Here is a 9,896-nt window from a genome sequence, read left to right on the forward strand (position 1 = left end):
GTGGTGAGGTCAATGACTGTTTGGATTTGAGATTGTTTTTTCTGCCTGTGCCATTCTGGCCACCAGCTCTGCTCCTTGAACTGACTCTACTTTGCTTCTTTCTGTAATATAACCCAGCTGGGACGTGGTCCCAAGTGGAAAGTGACTCAAACCAATCAAACCTCAGAAGGTCACAAATGAAAAGAGATGCAGTTCAGGGAAATAAATGTTAGAATATAAAGTTAGGCAAGTTGTGACCGGTGAATATGAGCAGCTTGTAGCAAGGCCGTGTTTTCCCCTAACAGTGCATTGAAGCACTTTGGAAAGCCTACTTTTGCTCATGTTTTATGGACTGCTCCTGGCAGTGTCCTGCAAGGCCACCTGTGTGAGTCTTGCTCTGTGCTCAGGCTGGAGAGAGCTCCTTGGTTCTCCTGAAACAGGCACTAGGGTCACTGCCAGGAGTGAGACCAAATGTGTGAAACTGTTGTGTAGAGCTCAGTGTGGCAGCACTCAGGAAGGAGAAATCATGGAGGCTTTCATTAACCCAAACCAATCGTAAGGTGCTAAGAGTACAAAAAGAGATTCGTACACGTTGCTTCATAAATCAACTTCTGGCAAAAAAAGATAAGAAGAAAATTTTCTTTGGAGCCAGCTGAGCCAATAACTGCTTCTGGCAGGATTCCTGCATGCTTTCCAGATCATTTTGTCATGGCCATTGATTGAAATAAAACACTGGGCACATGGACCACTGGCCAGAGCAAGTATGTGGCCATTGTTGTGATGCCTGGGCTGACAGACTTCTCTTAAGGGGCTCCGAGGGATTTTGTCTGATGTGTCCCAGAATGGGATTGTCCATGTTTCTGTGGAAGGATGCTCGTGGTCTACAATCTGGGATGCAAACAGGACTGAGGGACACGTCTTGTGAGGCAGCAGTAAAGCCGTGGTAAATGGCAGAGGGAGGGTAGTGAAGTTTGCCATGTGTAGCTTGTGACTTGTAGCTGTTTGCTTTGAAGCAGGAGACAGGAAGATTTTCTTTCCTTTTTAAAGGAAGATCGGTGCAGAGCAAAGATAGGTGAAAAGTTCCGAGGAAAACTAAACAGAGAGGCAGCACTAAGAGCAGGCCAGATCTTTCACTGGTGTATATGAGCATTACTCATACAACTTAAAGAGAGTACATGATTGAACTGAGCATGTACCAGCTGAGGACCTGGCCCATAATGTTCTTTATAAAGATCTGATTCCTCCCCAAATAGTTTTTCCCTCTCTCTTCAAAGAGGCACCTGTTGTTGGAGGAGCTGGTGATGATACTGGATTAGCGTACATGCGGTCAGCCCGCTTGGCCTCGGCCCTTTGGACCCAAAATGAACTCCAGCTGCTGTGCCTGGAGCAGGTGCTTCATCCAGCCTGAGCAGCTGTTTGAATGCACAGTGTCCTGGCCAATAGGCGGGGTGAGTCCTCTGAACTACCAGGGGAAGAGCTGGTCAGCAGGAGGCAAGGAAAAGGCACTGTGCCGCAGAGTTGTGCTTCTTATACCCAGCGTTTAGCAGGGAGACAGTGTTCCAGCATATCATGGTGGAAATGGGAAACAGTAGCTGGCATTCTGCATGCAACATGCCTGCATGACCCAGTGATGGATGCTGGTTCCCAAAATGAGAGACCAGCAGGACCCTGACAAATGCTGGATCTGTAAGATGCTGAATCTGTCTTGTCAGTTATGTGGCCTTGTGTGAGACTGCTGCTGGCATCTAACAGTTATTCAGTGTTTACAGCCATTGGTTCAAAGCTTTAAAAGCTGCCTGGCAGAGGTGAGATAGGTGCAGAGCAGCATGCAGGGTGATACCTGTGAGGTGTGACAGCCAAAACCAGCAGCAAGGGAAGATGATAAAAGCAGAGGGAAATGTAGGTTAAGATGCAGCCACAGGAGTGCAGGGGACTGTGCCAGGTCAGTGGAGGGTGAGGAGACGTGTGGGCATTCAGAGATAGGGAAGGTTGGAAGGCAGCAGCCAGAGTTTGAGGAAGGAGTATAGAAAGGCAATGCCAAAGGTAGAGCAGTGGTAACCTGGGGAAGGCTAGACTGAAGGGAGCAGGGCAAGGATGCATGTTTCTTCTTTCTACATTGCATATGGTTTTGGTCAGATCCTATCAGCCTGGCTTCTCATTCTGCGTGCCTCTGCGAATTGCTCAAGCAAGCTCTCAGTGAACTCCCATATTTCATTTTTCATTACAGTGTGGCGCAAACCCAGGAGAAAAACATGAATATTAGAGGCCTTTCTTTGTCAGGAAATGGGATTTCCGCAGGTGCTCAGTTGCAAATACTGTGCATGCTTCTAAGGCTTGGCATATGGCATTGCTGAATCCTGATTCAGGATGCAAGAATGTCTCGTGGCCCCTGCCATGTAAACTGTTGTCCGCCCATGTTTGGAAGTCAGCCCTCAGTGATGGCACTAGACAAGTATGGGTGAAATGAGCAGCTTGACTTCAGCACGGAGCAAGACTTGTTGAACACTGTAAGTACAGATGGCCCAATTCACATTTTGAATAATGAATATTTTGACTTTTTGTGCAGCTAGTGGTAAGAAGTTCAACAGCCCTTCTTCAGCTCCTTTCTGCCATCCCAGGATTTGAAAGAGTGACAAAGTATTTCATCCCTTCACAGGATTGGGTAAGCTTAGTAACTGTAATGCTCGTATGGAATTACATACTAAAACTCCAGATAGCCAGATGCATTGATTTAAGATCATCTATGTGGTTGCAGGGAAATTATTGCCATTTTATTTTACTTACCACTTGGATTAGTTAGGTTATCCAGCTGACTTCAGTTTGCTCTTTTGAACTAAAAACTGCTTGTCCTGCTACAGACCTGTACAGTTTCTTTCCCAGTGTAGTTCTTCTACAGGTATTCCTCCTGTATTTATTGCTTCCACATTAAAATAAGAAGCTTAGAGAAATAACGTCAGAAGCTGGCTCTCTCTACATGAAAGAAGTACTAAAGGCTTTTAGAAAAATAGATGCATTAGAAATAGGTGGTATCTGCTCATTCTGTGCTCACAGCCTTTGGGCCTGTCACTGGAAAGAAACGCTGTGTGACTCTTAAAAGTGCATGAGGTCCATGGAGAAGGCAGCCATTCTCCTGTTTATCATCCCTGTGTTTTAACCACTGCAGGCTTATAGTGGGGAACAGTAGTTCCCCACTGTCTCCTTATCTGCCCAGTGGCATGGCTGGGTGCTACACACCCCCAGTACTCCTTCACTGGGGATGGAGTGGTAAGTGTTCCCCAGCTTTCTTGCACTGTGGTATTAACTCAGCGAAGTGGAAGTTCAACTTTCTACTCCTTTTAGTGTAGTAAATATGAAAAAAAGCTCCCCACCAAAAAGACCCACACCAAATGCCATTCTCAGAGCAGCCTGATCTGCATTTAAATATGGCAGTACATATAATCTCACTTCCCAGAGATTTTTAACCACTTCAATTGTGGGTAGGATTTTTTTGAGCACCTTCCCGATGCTGATTTAAATGGAATTAACTTTGCAGATCTGAGCTGGTGTGAGGAACAGAGTGAAGCATTTTAGATGTCATAACTTATTAATTGCTGGATTAAGACGAAGGAAGAAAAGAGATTTTTAGCAGCCCTCCGTGTTTTGTGCATCTGGAAGACAGAGTGTTTGACGTCATGTGAGACCTATGTTATGCTGCTGAGGAATTTGCAATTCAAGATCAAAAATACTGTAAGTGCCCTTTTACCATACAGCCGACAATTAGTTTGCTGCCAGTAAGAAAAACAATCATTAAGTGGTAAGTGAAAGTAGTATCAGAAATGGACTCTGACAGAGTGGCAACACACAGTTAGGCTGAGGGACATTCTTCACACCTGCTGTGGTGCATAACAGTAGCTGGCTGAGTTAACCCATGGCTCTACAAGCAGAGCATTGTGCTGTGACACAGCCTGGACAGCGATTGAATTACACACCGATTAGGTCCTGGGCTTCTCTCTGTCAGTGTGGACAATGAAGAATCAGAGAAGTGGACATGAGAGCTTTAGCAGGCCTTGTGCTCTCGCAGGGAGGAGGATTAGTTTGTAAATGGTAAATTGTGTTGGGGCCAGCAGTCGTAAAACTGAGCTCTGCCCTTCTGCTGCCTCAAAGGCACAGGCTTTGCAGAAAACCCCTTCTCCCCCCTGCTTCGACCGCCTGCTGTGATTTGGGGAGGGGTGGACATGTAGACTCTGCTCCTCCTTTTCTCTCCCAAAGAAGGCAGAAGGTGCTGGTGCATTCATATGAACTTTGCCCATCACTGTCTCTTTCTATCTTCTGTCAGAAAGGGCATGGGATTAAACAAATCAGTCTTCTGCCATTTCCACATGGTTGCAGAAGTTTGTGATTTACCTCTCATACTGAGGTGCTGCTGGCTTGTTTACTGCCTGGTGATGGTGTCCCTAAGAGCTGATTTAACCTGAAGTATATCCTTATTCAGGAGGTCTATCTACGACAGGTTGAAGAGTTGCTAGTGTTGCATCCTTTCCCTCTTGTTATCTGGTCCCACGTGACTGCAGAGCCTGTGCTGTGCTCTTAGCTCACCCTGCAAATGCTTCTTGCAGTGGAAGTAAGTACAGAGCTGGCACAGAAGACTTCACATGTGATAACAATATTCTTTGGGTTTATTCTTGCTTTGATTCCACTGGGACCAATTGCTCTACACACAGGTGTTAAAGGTGGCAAATCCTCTTACGTCCTCTTCCAATTTTCGTTGGAAAGTTTATGGCACATCAACTGGTTTGTTTTTTTTGGAGAGGCTGAGCTTTTATTGTTTTAAGAAAAGCAGGTTAAACACAAACAGGAGAAACAACTGCATCACATGTTGTGGTTGGGAGTGCAGAGCATTTGCGTTCCATCTGATCTTGTGCTTCCACTCCCTGCACATACTGAATGCAACAGCTACTGGCACAAGTGTAAGCACAGAGATGGGCAGGAGTAGTTTGCAGTGCCAGACATTTTCCTTACGGGCTCATCCAGTTTTCTAGAACCAAAGATTTCCCTATGGTAAAGCTGACATCTTAAAGGATTGTAGGAGGTAGAAGGATGTGACTGCACTTGACCTGAACTCGGTCTGTGATTCTGCAGCTATCTTGAAGTTTGCCAGTGAATAATGAAGTATATGATAAATGAAAATATGACTAATTAATCTGCAATCACAAAAAAAAAAAAAAAAGTCTAAAAAATCCTGTCTTTCTTTAAAAATCCTTTCCTTTCAAATAAGCTGAATGCCTATTGACCCTATATCATCACAGTGAAATTCAACAGGGATGTTCTTGCTAGCGGACTAAGAATACAGATCTGATTGCATATGTGGAAAACTGTTTTCTTCTGGTATTCTTTGCTACTGTAATAAACCATGCTATCTCTCCCTCTAGACTTTATCTCACCTGTTTATAGTGTTGGCATTTTTCAAGCTGGGAAGCAAGTAATACCAAAATCCTGTAAGATTGTAAACGGGGCTTTCTGGTTATGTCATTTAAAAATAGTTCTTTGTGTTCTCTAGTTGGAACTGAGAAAAACCAAACATATTTCATATTCTTAAAAGCAGTAGCAGATTTACTGTAATGCACCAGTTCAGAGCAATTTGTTCATACACTGCACGTTCCAGAAAACCCCTCAAATTCTTTCAGCTATCTAATGGATGGAAAATTACCAGTACCTCCCAAAAGGTGCTAACAACTGTGTGTGACATGTAGAAGTTGGCTTGGGTTGGTTGATTTTCCTTTTTCCTTTTTTTTTTTTTTTAAAGCTCAATAAAAAGTTATACATGGGATGAATTCAGCTGTTGTTCAACACAGTCAGTAGGGATTGCTTATGGTTCGCTTTCAAAAACAGAGAAATAGAGAAAAACAGAGAATTATTCTAAGTAGCCACTGTTTTGTTCAAATGGAATATTTCGAAGGTATGTTTTAAAGAAAAACAATGAAAAATAGTCATTCAGTAGTGCTGGTACAGGATTGACAAAGGTTAACACCGCTGACATCATGCTGGAACTGCATAGCATTTTGTCAGTGGTTATTAATGCTCTGCTGCTGGGAGACAGACAGTGCCAGCTGCCAGTTGGTGTGATGCTTCTCTGTGGGTGCGCCTCAGCCTCTGCTCCAAAAGGCTGTGAGCGTCTGAGGATCTGCTCCCTGCCTAGTCATCACTGCTCTGGCACAGGAGTAGAGGAGATGGTGCTACTGAGCCATGTTCAGAAGGCACAGATGACTTGTGTTACTCAGATGTTCAAGACTAAAGACCTTTGGAAGGAAATAAACCTGGAAGTTCAGACAAACGTGAGAATTGTGTCATCAGACTTGGAGGAGAAGCCTATGTTATTTAAGAGTGCCTTAGAGTTTTGGACACCAGAGGAAAGAAGTCAGAAATGGTATGGAGTGAAGGAGAAAAGCCCTTGGGAGGAAGGAGGAGGAACTTTGTAATGGCAGAATGATGTTGAATGTGGAACAATTAATGATCTTTGACTACACCGTATTCATTATACATCCAGGTTTGTAGGTTTAGCTCACTCACTTGGGGCTAGCTATTACTTCGTGTGATACCTTTCAATTACATCCACCATAAGGGAATGAAACAGATATGTAAAGGTGCAATACGTCAGTGTAGCATATCAAATTGAGAAAGGCATTTTTAGCAGTCTGTACCAAACACAGGTTTAAGCCAATGTTAGATTATTCCTTAAGGATATTGTTATTATGACAAATCTGAAAGGAGCTAAAAGCATTTCAGTAGATGAAAAAAAAGGAAGCTTTTATTTCCTTTGCACAGCCTGGAACCAAAGCAGGATGGTCAGCTTACACAGCCCTGCTTCATACCATGCAAGCACACTGGTCAGTGTCAGCAGAATGCTCAAAGCTGTGAGTACAGAGGGACCAGCTCATCAGGCTGCTCCACATCTGTAAATGCTGAAGTATGCTAGGACTAGGGAAAGATCTGGCTGCATCCATCTAATAGGCACCAGCAGGGTGCAGATTTTTTGGTTTTTTTTTTTTGCTCCTGTTTGGTTTCTGTAGAACAGATTTGTCGTTGTAGATTTAAAATGCTGTGTATGTATGTTCCTACTAAAGCCCTTGCAGTGCTAACTCAGATCATGAGATTTTGAAGGAATCATTTGCGCACCAGTGATTTTTCTTAAGATAATTACGCCACTTAAATGGTAAACTAACATATGTCATCTGCATTATTTCCAGTTTATACCTCAAAAGAAGCAGGTATTTCATATGGCAATGCAGGGTCATGGAGGAGCTGACAGCACTGGAATTGAAACAAGGTATTTCAAAAAGACTGTGACTCTCTGAAGTGTGGACATTGAGAGGCAGCCCCTCTTGGTTTCGACTTTCATGCTGGCCCTGATTTGAGCAGGAGGTTGGACTCAAGGACATCTCAGCTTCAATTATTTTGTACTCGGAAAGGAAACAGTCTCCTAATTCTGGTTCAAATAATTTTATTAAGCTCCTGTGAAATCCATCCAACCTAGGTTTTATGTTACAGTTTTCACGTGGATTTTTATGTCTTTATTTACCATCTGAGGATCAGCATTATGGAGAAGATCGCAACTGTAGTTCTCATAGAGGAATATGTAAAGGAAAAACACAAATAATACACTGAGATTGTCCAGCTGTGAAAGGCCTGATGGTCCAAGGACACTGTGATGACAACTGCAGTGCCACACAGCCTATTGTATTCTCTTTGGTACTAAGATAAAAAACAAAACACATCATTGCCTACAGGTCTTTTCTAAAAGAGAGATGAACATTTGAGTGCAAGAACCTCAAGTTCAGGAACACAATTCAATTTTTAGTTTTGCACACCAATAAATTATTAGAATTAAATGGAAAAATCCATGTAATCTGCACGTGCTTACCAATTATCTAGCTTGATACCCAAACAGTGACTTGTATGGACAACTTCTTTGGGCAGTTTTACACAAGCAGTCTATAGTCAGTTGCCTAATCCTCACTGCATCATCCCACACCAAACCAGCAGGAGCAGCAGCTGAAGAAGAGCAATTATTCCCCTCCACACAGCACCTGAGAGATGGCATCTGAAGTATCATGGTCTTACTGGTGCAAGATAGATATTGTTGTGCTGGAACAGGCCACCAGAGCGAAGAGGGGCTGGGGCACACGCAACACCCAGAGCTGGGCCTGTTCAGCCTGGAAGAGAAGGCAGAGCAGACATCTTGTCTACCACTGCCTACAGCCACTTGCTGTGGGGTGGGGGAGTACATGGAGGTAAGGGCTGGGCTTGGACAGAGGGAGAGGGAACAAACCCACCCCAGTGGAGCAAGGGAATTTCCAGCTGGATGCTTGACAAATGCCTCCTCAGGGCATGCTAGGCTTTGGAGCAGGAGCCCAGAGAGGAGGTGGAATCATTTTAATGGTAGTTAATTAAAATAACTCATTTTACTTTCCAATAGCCTGAAGTTTTTGGATAATTATAAAAATGTATCGTAAAAAATCACCTAACTCCAAACATGACTTTTTTGAAGAGCAGCTGAGAGAAAAAAAGACTGGAATTCTGTATTTCTTCAAGAAACAAGCTCTTGCTCATTGACCTCTTAGCGTTTGATTACTCTTGTTCTCTGCTGGTAAATAACATTTGCAAGGTCTCAGTTGCAGACCAGGCTTTCCATTTGCAATTAGTATCTCTGGGGACCAAACAAAAGCAGAATGAACCCACAGAAGCCCCTGCTCTCTCAGCACAGCTGGGGTAGCACACTTTAGAGCCAAGCAGCCCCCACCACCTGGTATGTTCCATTGATCCTCAAGTTTTTTAGAAGTTATCCTCTTGTTCCCAGGAGAATATTTTGGGGCAATCATCAAGCTTGTATTTTGTATCCTTACCTCTTAGGTTTATTATGTGATAAGTAATACTAGCACCAGAAAAAGAAAAAAGTAGCAGAAGTTAAAGAACTCCAGTAGCAAAACTAGCTGCCAGTGGCTCCTTTGCTTCTTTCCTAGCTGTGTCACTGATGAGGTTCACCTGAGCTCCAGCCTGAGCAGCCACCTGATGCCTTGCGTCTGGTTGCTTGCTTGGAGCCCAGCACAGACCTCTGGGTTCTGTGGTGTGTGCAGGTCTGAGCACTGGGCCCAGCACTGCCCCAGCTAGCTACACAGCTGCAGGCACTTAAGCTTGATGGCTGTAGGGATAAAGGCACGGCAGCTTCCTCGGCAGGACAGAGCAAGGCTAGCCCTGGTGGAAGGGAGCTGGCTTAAAATTGGCATCTAAAAGGTATGTTCTTCTAAAGCAATAAATGGTGGGTGCAGGGTTATTCTGGTGGGTACAAAGTCAGTATGGTCTCAGGGACTGCTGCTTCAAGTTGTTGCTGGGTGGGGGACTGTATGTTGAGCTGAACTGTCGGTGTGTTGCCCCTAGCGTAGGGGGCTCCTGTTTTGTGTTGGTTTGTGTTGTTTTTTTTTTCCCAGAGAGGATAGTATTTGTGGGTCTTTTATTGCAACAGGAATAGTAAAGACAATAAGTGTTCATTTGTGTGCTTGCTGTGTAGAGACTGATAACTGACTCAATCTAGGAGAACAGTAGCGTAAGCCTTGCCTAAATGAGCTGGTTTTAGAGTCCTGTATGCTTTTCCCAAGGAGAAATCTTTCGTAAACATCATCTAAAACTTCATTTAAATTAATTTCATGAGCTTTAGCATGAGAAAGGAAAACAAGTTTTCTGCCCCTCCTCATAAAGTGCACTCTCCTGTAGTTTTGTAGCAGGCATATTAATTTGGCCTGGGCTCCTGGATGAACTGTGGTGTTGAGTTCCTCCTAATTGAAGGTGCAAGCTTCAGCTGTGAACAAGCTGCAGAACTGTTCACACTATGAAGGAAATGCAGAAAATTCTCCACACCTTCAGCTCTCAATGAAGAGTGCCTGCAC

At 43.9% G+C, this 9,896-nt stretch overlaps 1 long non-coding RNA gene across 9 annotated transcripts in view; it reads left to right on the forward strand.

The window, feature by feature from the left end:
- The window catches only part of LOC122185968, a 23,410-nt gene extending 15,681 nt beyond the window's left edge, over positions 1–7,729 (forward strand). For 7 of the 9 annotated variants that reach the window (XR_006181010.1, XR_006181009.1, XR_006181011.1 and 4 more), the window contains 3 exons: positions 2,546–2,641; positions 3,512–3,705; positions 7,203–7,729. This is a non-coding gene — a long non-coding RNA (uncharacterized LOC122185968). Of the gene's footprint in view, positions 1–1,253; positions 1,428–2,545; positions 2,642–3,511; positions 3,706–7,202 lie in introns of all 9 variants that reach the window. The other 2 variants (XR_006181012.1, XR_006181017.1) reach the window with 2 other exon arrangements.
- The last annotated feature ends 2,167 nt before the right edge of the window (positions 7,730–9,896 follow it).

The sequence above is a fragment of the Lagopus leucura genome, unplaced genomic scaffold (assembly GCF_019238085.1).
Source record: "Lagopus leucura isolate 7727_CA_CO unplaced genomic scaffold, USGS_WTPT01 Super-Scaffold_100033, whole genome shotgun sequence".
In the NCBI taxonomy this organism is placed as follows: Eukaryota; Metazoa; Chordata; class Aves; order Galliformes; family Phasianidae; genus Lagopus; species Lagopus leucura.